The sequence below is a fragment of the Salvia hispanica genome, chromosome 6, assembly GCF_029641045.1.
Source record: "Salvia hispanica isolate PSC_SH4W2 chromosome 6, Shi_PSC_v1, whole genome shotgun sequence".
Classification (NCBI taxonomy): Eukaryota; Viridiplantae; Streptophyta; class Magnoliopsida; order Lamiales; family Lamiaceae; genus Salvia; species Salvia hispanica.
In genome coordinates, this window is record NC_142697.1 from 28,087,357 (window position 1) to 28,110,347 (window position 22,991).

Consider the following 22,991-nt stretch of genomic DNA (forward strand, 5'->3'; position numbering starts at 1 on the left):
TCAATCTTTCTTCTCTCTTTCTTCTCTATCAAAATTTTCAGCGTTCTTCTCTCCTTCTCCTCTATCGAAATTTTCAGCGCGACTTCTCCATTGAAGAATTTGCCATTCCTAAATTGTTGTTTGGTTTTCTAAATTGAAGAATCCAAGGTTTAATTGATTTCGTTTTTCTTTAAACGATGGAAGAAGGGAGCAATAGGGGCCTAATGCTCTCCCTCATCGTTTTTCCTCCATTGAAGACCTTCTCAAGAAATTGATGTCGTCTTTTTTCAATTGCAGACGCCTGTTTTTTTGTTGATTATTGATAAATTATGGTAGAAAGTAATTGTATTAAGCGTGTGATTGACCTTTATGGTTTTCTCTATTTGTTTGTGATTAGTTCGTTGTTGTATTTAGTTTTATTTTGCATCAATTGTCAATTTATTTTCATGAAATCATCCATTGCTTACAGATTTTCGTATTTTCTTTCCGTTAGTTACAGTTTGTAAATTTTCGACAAGTAATGCACTATATTAAATGTATAATGTAGATTGTATTAATATACGATTATAGTTGTATAATGTATATTCAGCTTTGAATAATGTACATTACAATGGGTTTAATGTGTGACAGAAGTTAAATCCATTCCCCTTTGGGTTTAGCAATCCATGTGGCTAGAGTATAGTACCAACCGAAATACGAAAACGTGACCCAGGGCAGAGAGTTTGAATCATTCCCCTTGGGTTTAGCAACCCATGGGGCTAGGTTATAGCACCACCACATGAATTAAATTTCTTTTTTTTAATGCGTTTACGATTTGGTACAGTAAATAATGTACCAAGAGTATCTAATAATGTGCACGGATCATTGATTAATGTACAGACTGAATAGAATAACATTGAAAGGAAATTGAATTCATGCCCTTTGGGTTTAGCAATCCATGGGGCTAGGTTTTAGTACCCACTCACGAACGGAACCATCACAAATGACAAGAGAGTTTGAATCATTTCCCTTGGGTTTAGCAACCCATTGGGCTAGGCTATAGCACCACGACATGAATTAAATTTCATTTTTTAATGCGTTTAAGATTTGGTAGAGTAAATAATGTACCAATAGTATCTAATAATGTGCATAGATCAGTGAATATTGTACAAATTGAATAGAATAATGTTGAAAGAAAATTGAATTCATGCCCTTTGGATTTAGCTATCCATGAGGCTAGGTTGTAGTACCCACTCACAAATGGAACCATCTGATAAGGCTCGTTTCATGCATTGGTTTAGGGTTAAAATTCTGTGCATTTGGAGCGCTAATGTGCGTTATTGAGTTCAGGTGCGAAGTAAATCTGCCGGACCTAGGAGTTGCTGTTACCGGACCTGGCAGATGCAAAAGAGATGAAATTGAAGCAAAAATCAGAAGTCGTCGTTCGGACCAGGGAGAATCAAAAGTTGGCGACAGGAGCAGAATGGAGCGAGAGTGGATTATTTTAAAGAGTCTTACTCAAGGGCAAGGGCGTAAAATCACCAGAGGGATACCCTAAGGATCAGAGCCTCACATATATAAAGAGCTCAACCTTGAAGGACAAGACATCCGTGAACAGCCACTTCTACGCTCTCCTAGCTCTAGTTCTAGTTCCATACTTCAAATTTTCATTCTCGACTGCTGCGCACTTGGACATGGAGGGTTCTGGCCACCGTGGTTCTCATCGTCATCGTTGTTATTTTGCTGTGTAACACCGTCTTGTGGAGGCGAAGAAAAAAATTTATTTGCTTTCGTTTAGTACCTTGTTGGTTTTTAAGTTCCGCAACTCTAGTTTCTTGCTTTGATCTACTGGATTCAGGCCTATTTCTAGTTATTATGGAAGTTTATATTTACTTTTGGTTGAATATCTCTGAGTTTATGTTCATCTCTTGCTTTTAGCTTTAGTTCTTTGTTTGTTGTTGGACGTTTGGAGCTGAATTCTGTTAGTTTGTTGTTGGAGGTTGGGGATTTATATATGGAGATGTTTAGATTTGTTGAATCGTGGTGTTTTGGAGTTGAGGTTTCGCATATTTGGTGCTTGATGTTTACGTTGTGCATGATTATGGCTATTTACTTTCTGTTTCTGCATCCTTTAGGTCCAGTAGCGTAGATCTGTTAGTTTAGGCTTTAATTCCTCGTTTTAAGTCCATATCTAAAGTTTGCTCTGTTTTCATGGTGATTAAAACTCTGTTTTCTCTGCTATTCTCGTTTGATTCCTGAAGAAGATGAAGTTGTTGGTAGTTAGAACCAGATCTGCTTTATGTCAGTACTTTTCAGCATGTACTTTGCTTTTTCTGCATGTCCCCTAGACCTGTCAGTACGATCCACTTTGTCTCTTTTACTTTTCTGCATGCTTTTCCAGACGCTGGTAGTTTAAGGAAACTTGTCTTGCTTTTTGCTTTATGCTTGTCTGTCCAAATTAGGAAAGCCTTTCTAGTTAAGTTTACTCCAGCTGTTTTAGAACTTAAAAATATCTCAGTTTCTCTAAGTCATGCATGTTCCGTACACTCACAATTCTTAGACCCAGTATGTAGAGTAAAGTTCTTCTGAACTATTAGACCCAGTAGGTAGAGTAAAGTTCTTCTGAACTATTAGACCCAGTAGGTAGAGTAAAGTTCTTCTGATCTATTAGACCCAGTAGTCTTAAGTTCTCGACCCACAAAATTGCGTGGCAGCAGCCAACCCCTTTTTTCCAAAACATCCTCAAATGCAGCTTCGTAGCACCTCCGTCCTCGTGAGATCGATCCTTTACTTCCCTGTGCTAAGTTGTAGTATAGTGGGTTGAGGTTTTTGAAGGGACAGAGTGCACCCAACGACCCCTTTCTGATAAGTTTCATAATCTTCTAGCCTCTGAAGTCTAGTCGAATCCTCTGGACCTGTTAGATCGAGTGACACATATCACACAGCACAAACCTGCATTGCACTTCTAGGACCTGTCACCATCTTAAAGGACAGAGAGTTTGAATCATTCCCCTTGGGTTTAACAACCCATTCGGCTAGGCTATAGCACCACCACATGAATTAAATTTCATTTTCTAATGCGTTTAAGATTTGCTACAGTAAATAATGTACTATATAGTATCTAATAATATGCACGGATTAGTGAATAATGTACGGATTGAAGAGAATAATTATGAAAGGAAATTTAATTCAAACCATACCAAGTGCTTTACATCGTCATAAATCTAGACAAAATACCCTACAAATATATTTCAAATCAGTTGGACACCTCCTGAAGTATATGTTGTTGTCTTTCTTGTTATGACTAGGTGATGCAAAATCCTCTCTCACCGAGACCGCCACAGAGCCGTCCCTGCCGCCGCAGCGCACAAGGAATGTGGTTGATCCATGGGCATGAGCATTTTCAAACAAGCCTACTTGGTTCATCTTTCTCCAACACCTCCTGGTTGGGTGAATTGAGATCGCCATTGCTGCCAAGTTCCTCCAACACCTCCTAGTTTAGCAAAAGGAAATTATATGTATCAGTGATGTAACATATCAATAATGTACAAAAATATATGTATAATGCATATGTAATAGCAACAACGGTAATGGTTAATATATCAGGTCAGTAATGTACGATGAATAACACATAATGCAAGACAACATATCAATAATGTACCAAAAGATAATTAAATTTTGCCATGCAACTCAGTAATGTACCAAGAAGTTCATATAATGAGTAGTAACTGGCTAATAATATACCAAACTTTACAACGAACACAATATTTCATACTGTAACTTGTCAGTAATGTATGCAAATTGGTAATGTAATGTACAAAACGGTATAAATAATGTAGCTTGCAACAGAACAGGATGAATAATGTATCAAATTAAACTTATGTAATGTACAAAACGGTATGCTAATGTAAAAATCCAGTTAAATGCATAATATACAAATGGAAGCAAATACTGTACAGATCCGAAATCATCAACCAAACAATTACAGCAACACAACCATGTTTGGCATTAAATCTGAATATAACATTTTCCCTATTAGACCGATTGATGAAGCTTAAAAAAAAAATGCATGCCACTACTCTATGAATTAAAGAGCCAAATACAATACACTGCTCACTTGCAGCCTGGGGGGGGAGGGTTGATATTTTAACGGTCGGCATCTTTTTGTCATTGTGGATCTGTTAGACGACCAAAATATTAAACTGGTAAAGATTTTCAGTACAATATCGTCCATTCGACAATTGTAGACCAGTAATTAAATAAAAGCTTCAATTATGTACAAAACCCTAACGAAAATGCAGACAATTTCATGATTTACAAAAATACCAAAACGCGTGTCCCAACCGTGATATTGTCTGAGAGAAAACATTGAATCGACTACTAGGTGGTGTTTCGCCGGTGAAAATCGATAATTAAAATTGGGTATTACAAAAAGTCGAAGCATTTAAACCCTACCTTGTTGTGGTCTTGAAATTCATGGTTGAGCGCGACGGTACTGAGGTTTCGACTGACGAACAGCGTCGGAAGCTTGGTTAATCGGTGAAAATCGAAGCTTGGATTGATTTCCGGTAGCGGCTAGGGTTTGGAAATGAAGGGGAATTAAAGGAGACGATTTTTTGTCGTGGGTTGAGGAGTGAGACGGGTGGAATGAAAGAGAGAGTGAGTATATATGAAAATCTTGCTTAAATCTCGCTCCTTCCATTTTGAAATGCGTTAGATTTACTGTAGTTTTACAATTATACCCATATAATGCACAGATTATGCTAAATAATGCAACACGGGATCCTTTATCAAAGAATCATCTAGTCCGTCCATCCATTAAATCCAATGGATGATATTAAGAAGGAAATAAACACTAAGGGGGCAATAGGACCTTAATGCTCCCCTATATATATATAGAGAGAGAGAGAGAGAGTCCTATTAACCACAAATCCACCCTTAAAGAACGAACTAGAGACCAGATTAGGGCCACTCATTTTTCTTAATCTTATGGTTATGATTAATTTACAATTAATTTAATATTTTATTAAATAAAAACATTTTTTTTTATTTTTAAAATTTTTTAATTTTTTATATATTTTTATATTTTTTATTTTAATTATTTTAATTTTTTTTTAATTTTTTATATTTTTTAATTTTTTTTTTTATTCGATAAAAACTTGATGGAGTAAATAATGAACTATATTCACTACATAATGAACTAAATGAATGTATGTTATGAACTTATTACTTCATTCAGTCGGGCTATTACTTCATTCCGTTAGTTTATTACTTCATTTATTAATGCTATTACTTCATTCTATTAGTTTATTACTTCATTCCGTTAGTTAATTACTTCATTCAGTCATGCTATTACTTCATTCCATTAGTTTATTACTTCATAATGTGTTATGACATAATTATCTTTCAGTTGGGTTTAGGGTTATTACTTCATTCAGTCATGTTATTGTTATGAGCTTATTACTTCATTCAGTCGTGCTATTACTTCATTCCATTAGTTTATTACTTCATTTATTCATGTTATTACTTCATTCTATTACTCCCTCCGTCCCGGCTAAGATGACACATTGCGTAGCCGGCACGGGGTTTTAGGAGTTATTGGTTAAAGTGTTTAATTGAGGAAAGAGAAGGTGGGTGTAAGTATTAAAGTAGAGAGATAAAGAAAGATGGATATTTTAATAGGAGTGAGAAAAAGTGGTTGAGTGTATTAATTGGAGAGAGAGAGTTACCAAAAAAGGAAATGTGTCATCTTAGTTGGGACAAACTAAAAAGGAAAACGTGTCATCTTAAGTGGGACGGAGGGAGTAGTTTATTTCTTCATTCCATTAGTTTATTACTTCATTCAGTCATGTTATTACTTCATTCCATTAGTTTATTACTTCATAATGTGTTATGACATAATTATCTTTCAGTTGGGTTTAGGGTTATTACTTCATTCCGTTAGTTTATCACTTCATTCAATCATGTTATTACTTCATTCTATTAGTTTAGTACTTCATTCCGTTAGTTTATTACTTCATTCAGTCATGCTATTACTTCATTCCGTTAGTTTATTACTTCATTCAGTTATGTTATTACTTCATTTCATAAGTTTACTACTCCCTTCGTTCCATAGTAATAGGGGCGTTTTTCCATTTCCGTCCGTTCCATAGTAATAGAGTCATTTCCCTTTTTAGTAAAAGTCAACACATTTCTCCACACCTACTTTACTCTCTGTTACTTTTTTCTATCTTCATCTCTCTACCTTTTCATTTTCCACTTTATTCTCTCTTTACTTAACTCACCTAACACAATTTTTCTTAATCTTCGTGCCGAAAAGTTTTGCCTTCATTACTATGGAACGGAGGGAGTACTTCATTTCATTAGTTTATTACTTCATTTTATTATTATTACTTCATAATGTGTTATGACATAATTATTTTCAGTTTAAGTAAATTCAGTATATAATGAATGCGAAAAATTACTTCATAACATACATTCATTTAGTTCATTATGTAGTGAATATAGTTCATTATTTACTCCAGCAAGTTTTTATCGAATAAAAAAAATTCTAAAAAAAAATTTTAAAAATATTAAAAATATTTAAAAAAATAAAATAAAAAATATATTTTTTTAAATTTTAAAAAAAATATAAAAAAAATAAAAACGTTTTTATATTAATAAAATATTAAATTAATTCTAAATTAATCATAACCATAAGATTAAGAAAAATGAGTGGCCCAAATTTGGTCTTTAGTTCGGTCTTTAAGAAGGGTTCCACATTGATCACAACTGTATTTGGAAGCCCTCGGCCAAACGAGTATTTCACAGAGAGCCGACAAGGAATTCCATTAATAACTGGCCGTTTTGATTCTTTGGAACAACTCGATGAATTTAGTAGATCGTTTTAGGAGGCCCTAATCAAATGACTATAGACCGAACCTATCCTATTTTTACAGTGCGATGGTTGGCTGTTCATGGCCTGGCTGTACCTACCGTCTTTTTTTTGGGGTCAATATCAGCAATGCAGTTCATCCAATGATAAACAGTTCATCCAATGATAAACCTAATCCCGAATTATAGAGCTATGACACAATCAAACCCGAATGAACAAAGTGTTGAATTGAATCGTACCGGTCTCTACTGGGGGTTATTACTCATTTTTGTACTTGCTGTTTTATTTTCCAATTATTTTTTCAATTAGGCAAATGAAAGAAAAAAACTAATAATTCTAGGCATTCTTTTAGCCCGTTCGGAAGGATCTCATAATTATCCCTGACTGTTTATGTCTCTAGCACGACCACTTTATGAAATTTGGAGGGAAGTGGAGTAAATGGCCGATACTACTGGAAGGATTCCTCTTTGGATAATAGGTACTGTAACTGGTATTCTTGTGATCGGTTTAGTAGGCATTTTCTTTTATGGTTCATATTCCGGATTAGGTTCATCCCTGTAGTAATCGGATGAATGCAGTTGTGACATGAAAGCGTAGGAACTCAACGGGATTCCCTTCTTTAGTTTGTCTGATTCGAGGGGAAAGGGCCCGTTGGGTTCTTAAGAATCAGAGTCTTTTTTTGTCTAAATGACAAAGTGGATTTCTTTTTCTGCTGGTTCAAAAAACTCCATTCTATTTTTTCTGATGATTGTTTTGAAAAATGAACTTCATTGGTTGATTCAGAACACCTCTTCCTTGATCTTGATAGTATCTATGGGTACTTTCCAAGTTAGAACAAAGGGGGAATCACTCAATTTCCTGGATTCTAATTCTATTTTATATATAGAATTATTCTATATTTTTTATTTCTGTAGATTAGATCTCGCACAAATACTTTCGATACTCTTTCTTACCCTACTTATCCCTATATTTTTTAGATTTGAGTATCTCAATGGTTTGTCCACTACTTTATATATTTTATTATACGTAATAAATCGAAAAAAAAAGTAAAGTTACGATACATATATATATATATATATATATATAGGGTTATCTTAGTGTGCTAACTAATTTATAGCAATAACTAATAACTTTCAATATTGTGTATTAAAATTATCAACACAAAGATATAATTATATCAATACAACATGTAAATTTAAAATGTCAATACAAAGACATAAGTTTATCAACACAAGAAGATTGATAAAATTATGTCTTTGTGTTGATGTTTTTAACATACAAAATTGATACTATTAGTTATTAGTTATTACTGTAACTTAGTTAGTATTAGATCACACACCTATATATATATACTGAAGGTGCTGGCAGCGGAAGCGGGCGCATAATAAATCACATAATTTTCAGATCTATTTAGCAGATTATTTAGACAAAACCTATTCGCGTAATTATCACATGTATCATGCTCATAACTTGAATTAATCATGCTTTAAGAATATTGAAACTTAAAACATGCTTTTCTACGGAGCAGAAAAATACCTAATTAATTCTCCAAAGAATTGAAGATGGCTAGCTTCTTCTCCATGTGATGCTTTGAGTACTAAACCACAAATCTTCTCTCTGGTTCCCGAACTGTATCCCAATATCAGTGTGGGCTGATCTTACTAGAATACTAGGACTTAAATAAAGAAGACAGAAGAAATCCTTTTTGGAATAGGAGAGGAATTCGAAAATTCCTACAGCTTGTGACAGCTGAAATTTTCGAAAATTTTAGCAAATAAAATTGTGTTATTTCTGTCTCCTTTATTCTCCTATTTATATTAAGTTCCTTTTGGGCCCAGACAGGGATCTATGGAAGGTTTTGGATATGGGCTCATCCAATTTACTTTTTACTAATTAAATTGAACCCACAATTTAATATAAGTTATAATTGGAATATTACGAGCAGCCACTACAGAAGTAATATTGAACTCTCCCCATCCAAATCCGAAATTACAAGTAATCCGGGTTTCCGTTTAACTTTCATTTCCCGTGCTTAAGATTAAAATGTCCATTAATTAATTAATGTCTGCTATTGACTTAATTAATTAACTTCTTATTAATTCCAAGAGTGGACTTAGCATGAAACGCTTATTTATTATTCATAGAGTAATCACACTCCAACTAGCTAGGTTCCGAATAATAAAACCTTGTTTCGCGCTCCTCTTGAGGACATTATCAAACGAGACTCAGCTCGCGCACGATTCAATATAATAGCAATCCTAGCACCGCTAGGTATCGATCACCACTACCCAATATATCAGGATAATTGGGTTACGAAAAACCCGCACCATTTGATAAGTCAAAGTAGTGCATAATCAATACCGTATGCTCAATGCTAACCTACATTGATTAAGAAACAAATATTTATCAAGACCTCGCCTTTCAGTAGATAGCCTAAGGCAAGTCTTGCTGTTAGATCCGTTCAGTGCTATACCACACCAATGTCATCTTATTTCAGTAAGGCTTAGAAATATGCGGACTGACATTGCAACCTTTCTCGATGGATAGTCAAATTCCATCTAGGTTGTGAAATTCATCTTTTTCTTTGTTTAGAACTGACCGTGTTACCTTAAAGTGGACGACGCCCACAACCGGTCTACTAAAACAAAGACATAGACTTTGTTAAGTTAACTTATACACTTAAACATGTATTAACATCCATTAAATGTAAAACATAACAACATTATGACAAAAATAATCTGTTTTATTTATTGGAAAATAAAATAAGAGTTTTACAGTATTCAATCACTCGAAACGTGATTTCTAGTATACAAACTCTAACATATACATCTTTATGATATAAAATTTTTATAATTATTGATTATGTATATAGATTCACTTACAAATGAAATAGTTTAAAGTATATTATATTTAACATTAATATTTAAATGACTTATATACAAAATAAATGTAAACATTATACTATACAATTATTTTATACACTAAATCAAACTTTTTGGGAAAAGATTGTTCCAATATTAAAAGTATATATAGAAAATATATTATTATTATTAAACGATATATAAAATTGATGGTTGGAGATCAGTTGAAATTTTAAATAATTTCAATAGTTCAAAAAAAAATTGAGACACAAACTATTGTGCAATTCATAATTAAAAAAATCCATTGAAATCCTTAACAATTCAATCAAATTAAAATTAATTAAATCATTAATAGAATATATGATCAATTAAAAATTTTTTAATTTTTATTTTACATCTAAAAAGTAATAGGAACTCTTAGTTGTTTAATTATACTAAATTTGTTCAATTATACTGAATTGAACCCTTAGTTGAAAATCATTTGATAAACTTAACTAGTTAATAATAATATAATATTCAATTATACTATAAATTTCATTCTAATTACTAATATACAAACGTAAACACCTAGTATATAAATAAATACTAGTACTAATCATATCAATCCATAAGATACTGTACTAGTATATTATACCACCTCCGATCTCATTCTACTCGTACTTTTCTTTTTCAGTTTGTCCCAAGCTATTTGTATTATTTCAATTTTAAATAAGAATTATACTAGTATTTAATTGTTTCATTATTAAGTGTTCTTCTATTACATTTAAAATACTAATTTAATTATGCAAAATATTTAATTATAAATTTACAATTTAAAATAAAAAGTGTGAATAGCATGAGACAGAGAAAGTATATATATTATAACAATCGATAATATTATACAAATATTATAACTTAATTTATGAATTATTTCTTGGGCAATAAACACAGGCAATCACGAATATAAAGGAGAATGAACACAAGAAATTATTTACCCAGGCACTCTATGTTCTATGAGAAACGTCAATGTTCTCTACTCTAAAGGCCTCACAGTTTGAAAACTCGATACATAAAAGATATCATGTTCTTTTCAAACTCTCTGACTGAAAGTAAACATCACTGTAGAAAAACTTTCTAACTCTCACTTTGAAAATCAAACCATTTTCTCACTTCAAAACTCACTCTTTTTGCAAAACACAACAAAGTACTTTTCTTGGTTTTAAACTGAAACTGTCATACGTAACACCTTTCCTTAAAACTGAAAACTATCCCGCAACGAGAATACGCTCCTGAAAAGCTGAAAACTGTAAAATTGTTCCACAAGGGAGTTTACTTCCTTTACTGCATAAGACACTTCGATCTCCTTTTTTTTTTTTTTAAAAGGTAAAAGTACCTCCTTTCCTAGTTGAGCATGACGAGTCGGGGTGTTGAGCTTTCGACGTTTAACCTGTTAGTCCAGAGATACTATTCTAGACTAAGACTGAAAGAAGACTCTTGGGTCCAGAGCAGAAAGAAAATTGCTCTGATACCACTCTGTCACGACTGCACTTTCTAAGGATAGAAAGTCCGGTTGATCGCGACTAGGGGAGGATGAAAGAAGCGGGGAAGAAAGGGGGAAAACTGTGGCACAACTGAACTTGAACTGAAATAACTTGGAATATATAAAAATCAGAGTGCATGGTACAAGAGAATGAAATCTCGACTTTTACATTGCAGCGGAAGAGTCAAGAGCAGATGACATCGTGTATGGAGACACGACGCATCCAAGTACTATTCTATCGAAGGATCTTCATCGTCTATGCTCAACACCGCCCGCCGTCATCACTGCTCAATCTGTAAATTTGTAAAACATATGCAGGGCTGAGTACTTGGTGTACTCAGTGGACACGTGCCGAAATATATTTTTCTAAAAACTGATTTTGTCAAGTCACTCCTAAGTAAACTCGGGATTTTAAGTGAAAGATCCGAGAACACTAAATCATTTTCCTTGTCATTATCAAAAGCGATCTGCTGTTCTATTTTCCTGGAACTTATGCCATATCTGAACTAACTCCTGGTGAAACGAAGTCACAACTCCTGGTGAAATAAATTCACAAACTCCTGGTGAAACGAATTCACAAACTCCTGGTGAAATGAATTCACAACTCCTGGTGAAATAAATTAACAAACTCCTAGTGAAACGAATTCACAACTCCTGGTGAAATAAATTCACAAACTCCTGGTGAAACGAATTCACAACTCCTGGTGAAATGAATTCACAAACTCCTGGTGAAACGAATTCACAACTCCTGGTGAAACTAATTCACAAATTCCTGGTCTAGTAGGGACATCGCCCTTGTTAGACAATCAGATAGGCAAAGTTCAAAACAAAACATGGCTTGACATAACTTTCAAAAACTTCTTTTTCCTCATAAACATATTTGACTAACACTCATTTTTCTATCGGTCATAGCCGAACTTATAACTTTCAAATATCAACCGAGGCTAACAGTTCATAAGCACTCGTTAAGTAACACACATTGTCATATAACATAAAATAACATCACTTTCACTTTATGCAAATAGCACTCTTCATAAGAGTGCACATTAAATAGCAAACTCGCACTTAATATCATATTTTAAATGGAAAGTGCACCAAATACTTTTCATAAAAACTGCAAACATACTTTAAACTGAAAGCTCACTAAAATACTTTAGTTCAAAAGGCCACGTAAAAACACTTTAATTCGAAAGCCCACGTAAAAACACTTTAGTTCGAAAGCCCACCTCGTTCGCTTCAAACTCCTTAAATTGATTTTCTTTCCTCACTCCGCCTTTACTCGCAGAGATAGCCTTTTGAAAGCAACCAACATACTAATAAGACTCAAGAAGTTCTCATACTTATAGGAATGCATGCCCCTAATAAATTCTTTTATCCTTCGTTCACTTCTAGGAAATTTTTAGAAACTTGCATATTAATTAAATCGGGAAATTTAATTAATAGCACTTTTTTATTAAACTTAATTATTTTCGTGGCTTGAGAACGTCGTCTCTCTTTCGTTCTATTTCCTTAGCGGCCGTCCGAGGCGTCGCGGGGCGACGCCGGTTGGCCCTTCGCATCTCGCAGTTAAATGTCTCCCATCTTCGAAAATAGAATAAATTATCCGGGGATTAATTCATCAAGCTCCAACTCGATATTTATTTGAGAATTAATTAATTGAGCTCCAACTCACTTAAATTAATTCCACTCCGACATGAATAATTCTCGACCCAAATCCATAGCCCATTTCTTGACTAGAGTTAATGGATCCCTTTCTTTTACCAATTTCTTAAGTCTAGTCCATTAATTCACTAAGGCCCAGCAACTAAGTTAATTCTTGGCTCAAATCCTTAATTAGCTTACTGGCCCAATTCTCATTAAATTACTTGGCCCAAACCATTACTTAAAATCAGCAGTACCCCCTTCCCATCGTCACTTTTCCTTCCCCAAATCACATTCTTCACAAATTGAAATCCCTAAAAGAAGAAGGAACAGCGTCGTCTTCCCTCTCCGTCGCCGCTCGTCTCCGGCGATCACAGTACCGTCGCCGGACACCGGTCCCTTTCTCCGTCGAGCTTTATCTCTATCGAACTCCCTCTTCTTCTGACAGAGACGGAACCTCTCTCCACCTCTCGCTTTCTCCAGCGATTTCACCGATGGGGAAGAAGGCGTCGCCTTTCCCTTCCGCCGGTTCCTCTCACTCTCGCTCGGAGAGCTCACGGCACCGCCGCCGACGTTTCTCGCCGTCCGCCGTCCGCCGCTCGCCGAATTTCCGTCGCTGCTGCCAGCGCCCTGCATCAGCTCTCTGCGTCGAGCTTTCCGCCGAGCTTTCCCTCCGGCAAGCAGTGCTGCTGCGTGCGCTCTCCCCAGCTCCCTCTAACGGGATCTCCGTCGTCGCTCGACCATGGTCGGACAGCTTCTCGATCAGCCTAAAGCTAAGTTCTTTAACTTCCATTATCTAGTTAGTATCTTGAGTTCCTCTTTGGGCAGTAGCTTTGTGGTATTAAAGTCTCTTGAAATTGATTGTTGGTGAAACCTTGGTGCATCTTTAGGCATTGAATTAGCTAAGGCAGCTTATGATCGATTCTTATTTTATCTTATGATGAAAGATCTCTAAAGCTCTAAGTTCTTGAGCTTAACATGGAAATTCTATTCTTTGCTACTGTTGAGGCTTCTAAATTTTCTAAGTTCCTGCCTAATCATGGGATTCTATCATGATGCAGAGGATGGTGTTGGGGTGTTGAGGTATTTACCTCACTCGGTTCATCCTCGGTTTATGCGGCTGTTCCTCCGCTTTGCCGCTGCCTCTCCTCGCCTTCTTGCTCCTCTCATTTCCTTCTGCACTCCTTGATTTTGAGTGAATTTGTGGTGTCTAAAGGAGAGGGGAGAGGAAGGCTGCTTATATAGTCCTCTTGTGTTGGAAACTTGGGGACAAAGACTCCCATATTTGGCTGCCAGCTCCATCTCTTTCTTGGCATCATGCTTCTTTACTTAATTGAGCAAGTCTTGGGGGCAAAGACTCCTATTTTTGGGGCTGCCAGCTTATCTCTTCCTTGTGTTTATCCAATTGTATACCATTTTGGTGTAAGTTGGGTCATACTTGCTATTTTGGAGAAGTCTCCAACTTTGAGTCTTTGTGAAGCCTATTTCTAATAATCCTTTTGGTGTTAACATTGCAGGTACAAGGCTGGAATCTTTGGAGTCTTATGGGGAGCATTTTCTCGAGAAACATGGGGGAGAAAAGAGAAGGAACCTTCGAGATCTTTGCTAGCAATTGTCTTGTTCAATTCTTCTTTTGGCTATCTCTTAAATTTCTAAGCTAGAGATAGATATAGTTGTACTCTCATTTTCATGTAATATTAGACATTGGAGCCCCTAAAGTAGAAGTGTAAGCATGTACTATTTCTATTTAAATTCCTCCACACATTTATTTAATAAAAGCATAGCCCTTACTTTTATCCTTGAAATATAAATTTCCTTGCACTTTATTTCCAATCGTCTCTTTGTCCAATTTTTTTTATACTCCAAAATCTTTACACGAAAACTCGGGGTGTTATAGTTTCTGATGCATATCCTCCAAGATCTTCATCATCTCCTTCGTCGACTTTGCTGCAGTCGTGTGATAAGCCACCTCCTTGGACAACGATAGCCTAATCGCGCTCATCGTTTTTCTTTCCAGCAGCTCCCACTCCTTCGGTTCCATCTTTTCGGATTTGGCTTTTAAAGGTTTCCACAAATCTTTACCGTACAGGTAATCCTCAATCTGCATCTTCCAAAATCTGAAATCAGATCCGTCGAACTTCTCTACAGCAATCTTCCCATCGATCCCCATCGTGATTTCTGCCTCTTAAACCCTAGGCTCTAGATACCAGTTGTTAGGCAATAAACACAGGCAATCACGAATATAAAGGAGAATGAACACAAGAAATGGTTTACCCACTTCGATACAATGCGTATCTACGTCCGGGGGCGATGTCAAGCCAGGGATTTCACTATATAATTTCAGGATGATTTTACAATGAGGGAGCACCTCTATTTATAAGCAAAATAGAGAGCCCTAATTCTAGTCAAACTAGGAAACATATTCCATAAGGAAATATCTTCTATGGAATAAATCTATCATGAGGAAATATACTTCTAGGAAACAAATCCTAAATATGATAGGAGATATTTTAGGTTCCATAATTAACATTATTTTTATTTTAAACGGTACTATAAAAGTGTGTAAAAATAAATAAATTCTAAAATTAGGCTAAATAAAAGATAAAAATTATACCGCCAAATCCCCAGTCCAATCCATTCCTCGGACCCATTCCCCCATACACCAATTCCCATTACTCAAACTCCATTGAAGAATTTAATATTAATTTTATTAGTAAAGAGTTATTTTGTAAAGACGCATGAACATAAAATAGACTTATTAATTTATGTTTTTGTTTGTTATGAATATCCTATTATAGTTAGCCATAATGTGACCATATAGTTATTATCCCTTAATGTAATAAAAAAGTTGAACCCAGTTTTCTTCATATCAGTGACCGTGCCTTTTGACAATTATGATATATTGTAATGTTTCTATTTCGGAGTCTGTGTTTTTTCTTGTCATTGATAACTAATTGGAATGAGATAAAAATTATGAAAGAAATATATAGTATTAATTCTCCACTACATTTGACTTGATTTAATATGAATCTATCTCTCATACTATTTTTTTTATTATTTTTGTTTAGATTTTAGGTACACACATTCATAAATATGCTGAAAAGTACACATGCGGATAGCTCTGTTAGAGTTTGTATACTAGAAATCACGTTTCGAGTGATTGAATACTGTAAAAGTCTTATTTTATTTTCCAATGAATAAAACAGATTATTTTTGTCATAATTTTGTTATGTTTTACATTTAATGGATGTTAATGCATGTTTAAATGTATAAGTTAACTTAACAAAGTCTAAGTCTTTGTTTTAGTAGACCGGTTGTGGGCGTCGTCCACTTTAAGGTAACACGATAAGTTCTAAACAAAGAAAAAGATGAATTTCACAACCTAGATGGAATTTGACTATCCATCGAGAAAGGTTGTAATGTCAGTCCGCATATTTCTAAGCAGTGGCGGATCCAGGTGGAGGCAGATGGGGGCGGTCGCCCCCACCATGCGACTAATTTTCCCTTATCCCGGATGTATATTTTCCATATCCGCCCCCTCCGTTGCCTCCGATGTCGCCCCGTTGACCGAAAAAAATAACCATTATCGTCCCAAGCTCAATTGAAATAACATCCACAGACTTGCTAAGTTGTATGGCATGCCTCGATCCAAAAAAGATTTCGTCATGCTTTTAATATTGATAAGCCTGTTCATCTTGCTACTCTTTACCCATAGGACTTCACATGGACTCAACATACTGAATTGTTTAAACAACTTGAAACTTTTGTTGATATTGTGAGAAGAGATGCACGATTGAATGCTATTGAAGATTTGGCTAGCCTATCTCAGAAGATTGTTGAAACCAAGAAAGATAAAGTTTTTTCGTTGGTTTATCGTCTGATTGAGTTGGTATTGATCTTACCCGTAGCGACTGCATCTGTTGAAAGAGTATTTTCAGCAATGAAATTTGTCAAGACTGACTTGTGGAATAGGATGGAAGATGAGTGGTTGAATGACAGTTTGGTAGTATACAATGAAAGATCCATCTTTGCTAGTGTTTCTAATGAAAGAATCTTCAAACGTTTTCAAGATATGGATACCCGTAGAAATCAGTTGTCTCGGTTAACAGATGCTAGAGCTACTTGAATTGTAATAGACTTTCATTTTGCTAAAAAAACATATTGAAATATTACATTTAATATTTTATTATTTTATTCCGCCCCCTCCATTTTTTAATCCTGGATCCGCCACTGTTTCTAAGCCTTACTGAAATAAGATGACATTGGTGTGGTATAGCACTGAACGGATCTAACAGCAAGACTTGTCCTTGGGCTATCTACTGAAAGGCGAGGTCTTGATAATATTTGTTTCTTAATCAATGTAGGTTAGCATTGAGCATACGGTATTGATTATGCATTACTTTGACTTATCAAATGGTGCGCGTTTTTCGTAACCCAATTATCCTGATATATTGGGTAGTGGTGATCAATATCTAGCGGTGCTAGGATTGCTATTATATTGAATCGTGCGCGAGCTGAGTCTCGTTTGATAATGTCCTCAAGAGGAGCGCGAAACAAGGTTTTATTATTCGGAACCTAGCTAGTTGGAGTTTGATTACTCTATGAATAATAAATAAGCGTTTCATGTTAAGTCCACTCTTGGAATTAATAAGAAGTTAATTAATTAAGTCAATAGCAGACATTAATTAATTAATTGATATTTTAATCTTAAGCGCGGGAAATGAAAGTTAAACGGAAACCCGGATTACTTGTAATTTCGGATTTGGATGGGGAGAGTTCAATATTACTTCTGTAGTGGCTGCTTGTAATATTCCAATTATAACTTATATTAAATTGTGGGTTCAATTTAATTAGTAAAAAGTAAATTGGATGAGCCCATATCCAAAACCTTCCATAGATCCATGTCTGGGCCCAAAAGGAACTTAATATAAATAGGAGAATAAAGGAGACAGAAACAACACAATTTTATTTCATAAAATTTTCGAAAATTTTCGGCCCCCTAGCTGAAGGAGATTTCGAATTCCACTCCTATTCCCAAAAGGATTTCTTCTGTCTTCTTTATTTAAGTCCTAGTATTCTAGTAAGATTAGCCTACACTGATATTGGAATACAGTTCGGGAACCAAAGAGAAGATTTGTGGTCTAGTATTCAAAGCGTCACGTGGAGAAGCTGCTAGCCATCTTCTATTCTTTGGAGAATTAATTAGGTATTTTACTGCTCCGTAGAAAAGCATGTTTTAGGTTTCAATATTCTTAAAGCATGATTAATTCAAGTTATGAGCATGATACATGTGATAATTACGCGAATAGATTTTGTCTAAATAATCTGCTAAATAGATCTGATTATTATGTGATTTATTGGTGTGATTAATAATTGTAAAATTATGATAATCAAGTCCAACACCGCTTCCGCTGCCGGTTCCATCAAGCTCCTCAAGGAGAGGCTATTATGTACCGACATGACCATATGATATACAGACGTGGTTCAACATGCTCATCGTTGACTAGAAACGGACTAGCTAACAAAGTAAGTGGAATTATATAAAGTATATATCACACAAATTGTTTGGTCACACACACTACTAATTTAATATTAATTGTATTTTTCAGACGATAGCACAAGCTGTGGGACATTGGTATTTCGACCGGAGCGAGTTCCAGGAGATGGACATGCTCAATGACTTGCCACGGAAGTGCACTAGTACCGACTATCAACCTACTTTGGAGAAAAAAGTGCAGGGATTATATTCATCATTAGATGCCATGAATTGATAGCATGTGAATTTGAATTTCTATTTTCAGTTATGAATGAAAGGTTAAAAGTTTTCGGTTAAATCAGCTTCTTAATTACTCCACAATTTAATTACTGGTGACAATAAACACTACTATTACATAGGAAGGTTACGTGTAATGAAATGAACTAAGTGAGGGATATGACATCTATAAAAGCAAGATGTTATAACTAGGGTTATTATACATATTATCTTAGAAGCATGAGTCCTCAAAACTCAGTCATGGTGATGGTGATTATGATAAATAGTTTGGTTGTAATGAGTGATTGGACAACAGTGGATGTGAAAGAGTGCTACATGAATTTGCCTGATGATTGTAAATTTGTGCTGTTGAAAGGGATATGCAGCGATCCTTACGGTTTCCCATGGGGTGGTTGTTGTACTCTCATCACTTTCAAAAAGATTAGTTCTGATTGCTACTTTGGAATTGCTAATGACCTAATAAACAATTACCCTTGCCCATACCCAGATCAGGCTCGTAGTGCCACTTTAAGTATGTATGAAAATTGTATGGGCTAATACTCCTATAATTTATTGCAAACGCTCATTTAATAATTGTATTTTATGGATACAAATTGGTGATCAAATTATATATTAATTACTCAAAACCTTATGTTTTAGTACTATGTTTTATTTATTGGAAAAAGGTTGAATACATAACCAAAGATTATCATACGTTAACCTACCCTAAATCTTATGTATAGAAATCATGATATTGATTCAACAACTGCTAAAACAGCCATATATAGTGTTGGCCGGAACAGCTCGTTTGCATTCAAGGGGCGAAGCTCAGCCTCTAATCAACCAAATTGTTTGTTACCAATTCAAGAACAAACTCGGGCCGGAGATGCTAGTAATTGACCAATTCAAGAAACATGATTTTTTCCTAAAACAGAAGAAACAATGTTTAAAGTTATATTTTGAAAGTCTTTAATTGACGATCCCAGGAATACAGAGGGAGTGGATTATACCTTATATATATGTGATCATGTTGAAACAATGCTCCAACGAGCTGCCGCTGTAACAATGTTACTTTGCTTTCATGACCACGAGATATAATGGTTTAAAAATAAGTTTAACAATTTTTACTTGTAAACAAATAAGTTTAAAAATAATGGTTTAAATGACATAATGAGTTTATCTATAACATTTATAGATGAAAAAATATTTGAAGTTGGTGATTAACAAATCGACCATGACCAATAACAATCTAAACCATAACAAAACCAACATAATAACAAATGTACCTATGAAAGCAACACGCAGCAATGTTAAGTCCGCACATCTCCTTTAACTACCGGTATCTATTTTGCGACATACGATATATCCAACCAATATCAATAAACAACGCAGTCTCCTCAAAGCAACCAAAGAAGAATATTATAACCACAAAAAAAACATGAAAAAATAAAACTCACAAGTGAAAAAAGAAAGGGATATTGGCGTCTAGTATCACGAAACTTTCAAAAAGTTGGATTTTTCCCACGAACTTTAAAATTGGCAGATAATATCACGAACTTTACCACCGGTTTGTTTTTTTCCACGAATGAAAAAATTCATGTTATTTTAATAAATTGAATAACAATTTTGCAGGGTGTGCTTCAAGAAAAACTAGCTTCAGAGATTGAAAAACTTAAAGCTCTCAAAATTGTTGTCGAGAAATTGCGAAAACAAATCTATATCATAATATTATTTGTGGGAATTTTTTCATTTGTGGGAAAAACCCAACTTTTTGAAAGTTTCGTGATATTAGATGTGAATATCCCTAAAAAAAATTACCGAAGTTTCAAGCTGCGTTAGTAGCCAATTTTTGAAAAAAATAATTATTTTTTGGTTAAATTACAATATTGGATACTAGTGTTGTGATAAATGAGGATAAATATACTTAAAACAATTAATCATTCATACAAAAGTGGTCTATGTGATATACCTAGCATATTTCATAAAATGCAAATCTGCAAAACAATAGTATATAGCCCAAAATAACTTGGGGCCATTAACCAAATCCACATTAATAGCATAATTTTATCTTGACATTAAACACATATTAGTGCACACCACATGACAACCCATAAATATAATACTAACTTTTTTTAAAATAAAATAAAATAACCTATCTCCTAGGTGTCACCCCAGCCTCTTATGAGCTTCTAGGGCTCTTAAATCTTAATTAATTCACAATTCCAAAAATGTCCACTTTCTCAAATTGATTTGCCACCTTCCAAGAAGGTCAATGTGGGGACTTCACATTAAATTTTTTGCCCAAAATTCAGTTTATTATCAAGACTCAACCATTAATGTCCCATTTGACTAATAAATTAAAAAGCAGCCGTTACATTCAAAAAACAAAATTCCGTGTTTCAAAATTCAAAGTTTTTAAAATCTATTAAATGGGAGAGAGTATTATGTATTAACTAGTACGGAGTATTAAATTACTAATTACCTCGATTAGTGTTAATTAATCCATTTGTTAAATACTCAGTAGATCCGCTTAGATATCTAAGATAGAGTATTTTAAATTTTTAATCTAAAGGTACAGTCTTTTTTATTGTTATTATTCGAATCTCTTGCTTTAGTGTTTTTTTTTAATTGTGATTAATTAATTCCTAATCTTGAATTTGCAACAGGATGACGATTGCATTAGCGATAGACCAATCCCTAATCACTCTCATGATTATGGAGAAAAGAGCTTTAGATATAAAAATTCAGCAGTTAGTGTTTGAATTATTTGAGACATGCCAGTTAATTAGGGATATAATGTTTAATTAATTTGAAGGTTTAATTTCAAATGGCCAGACATTTAATTTGTAAATCCTATGCATGTCTACTTAATGCATGATTGGGCTTTAAATATATTTAAAAAATTATTTATGGAGCTTGAATTCAAACTATATTCGTGTGTGTTACTTTCAAATAGTGTGAGTTTAAACATTTTTCATGTGCTTTATTCGTAGCTAACTAAAACTAACATTTTCAAATTAATTTAATGAAAATGTGTAGAAAGTTATGGATGTAAATTAGTTCACTACCTCAAATTAATTATAATTTATACTATATGATTTTGGAACAAAATGATGGTCAAGACTCAAGACATGCAAAAGAGACAAGGTTATCAACAGAAAAGAAACATCCAAGTACTATAATGTAGTCAAAGAGCACAATTAACAAAACAGCCTCATAATTATAGATTTTACCAGATAAAGTATGAGTACTTCAATAAAGCAAAAGAGAAGATTATTTCTCACCTCATATGATGAAAGCAAGTAGCCCACAATTTTCAAGAGACAGTACACAACCTCAAATCAAACCCTAATCATTACACTTTTCTTGTCAATAAATAATTTAAAAAATGTAGAAATAAATCAATTTAAAAATGTAGTTAACCATTTTTAAGAGAGTACATGAACTGCCACATGTCCCTCTTTATATAGAGTTCAATAGATATTGGAGGATATTAAAAACCCTTTTGTTTGTTGAAAATTTGATAAAAAAGTTAACATTAGCTAGCTAATGGATTTTGTAAAATTAAAGTTGACATCGTTTGATAATTGAATTCTTGTTTTTTAAATAGTTGGAGGTATGTGAGTATATTTTGTTGAGTTGAATAACAATGAGGTGTGTAAGTGAAACTGACATTTGATAGTACATTGATTCTCACTTGGATAATATAATTTATTTATTTTTTTGTGATTATTAAAATTGATTTTTCAGTTTTCTGTTTATGCATAGAGACACAACATACTCAATTTCGACAGTAAATAAATGATATTTATGCTATAATACAAATATAAAAATTACAAATATTGATATATAATGATATATATATTTTTTTAATTTTAAAAGTTTCCCCTCACTAGCTTGGAGCAAGTAAAAATATGTGCGAAAGTATTTTTATTTGATGTATTTGGAAATGGTTATTTGTAGCTGTCAATGATTCAATAACGTGGTGCTGTGGTAGTGTCACATGAGCTTCCACGTATGCAATATTTTTTATAATGTAATAATTGTAGATAAAAATGAATTACTTATAATTGAATGACAATTAGGTAGTGTGTTTGCAAGAATATGCGACCATTCATAAAATGTAGTAGTAGTTGATATTTGCTAGTCTGTAAATACTTATTTTGGAAAACTATTAAAATTTATAAAATCTATAAATACGTTAGTGAGTTTATGTATATATACATATATAGTAAGTCCAGTGAATTCCTCTTTGTGCAATAAATATTCAAATTAATCACAATATTTGGTTATTTATGATTTACAGGGTTTTTCAGTTTGAGTAATATTAAAGTGCAATTGAATTTTCAGTTGAAAAAAGCAATGGTTCATGTAACTTATTTTATG

At 34.0% G+C, this 22,991-nt stretch overlaps 2 long non-coding RNA genes across 2 annotated transcripts; one reads left to right on the forward strand and one right to left on the reverse strand.

Annotated features, from left to right (window-relative positions):
- Nucleotides 1–11,309: 11,309 nt before the first annotated feature.
- On the reverse strand, nt 11,310–14,059 carry LOC125207726 (uncharacterized). The gene is made up of 2 exons (XR_007174013.2): nt 13,945–14,059; nt 11,310–11,505 (listed from the first exon to the last, which is right to left on the reverse strand). It is a non-coding gene; the product is annotated as an uncharacterized LOC125207726 (long non-coding RNA).
- On the forward strand, nt 13,131–14,649 carry LOC125207724 (uncharacterized). The gene is made up of 2 exons (XR_007174012.2): nt 13,131–14,275; nt 14,371–14,649. It is a non-coding gene; the product is annotated as an uncharacterized LOC125207724 (long non-coding RNA).
- Nucleotides 14,650–22,991: the final 8,342 nt, after the last annotated feature.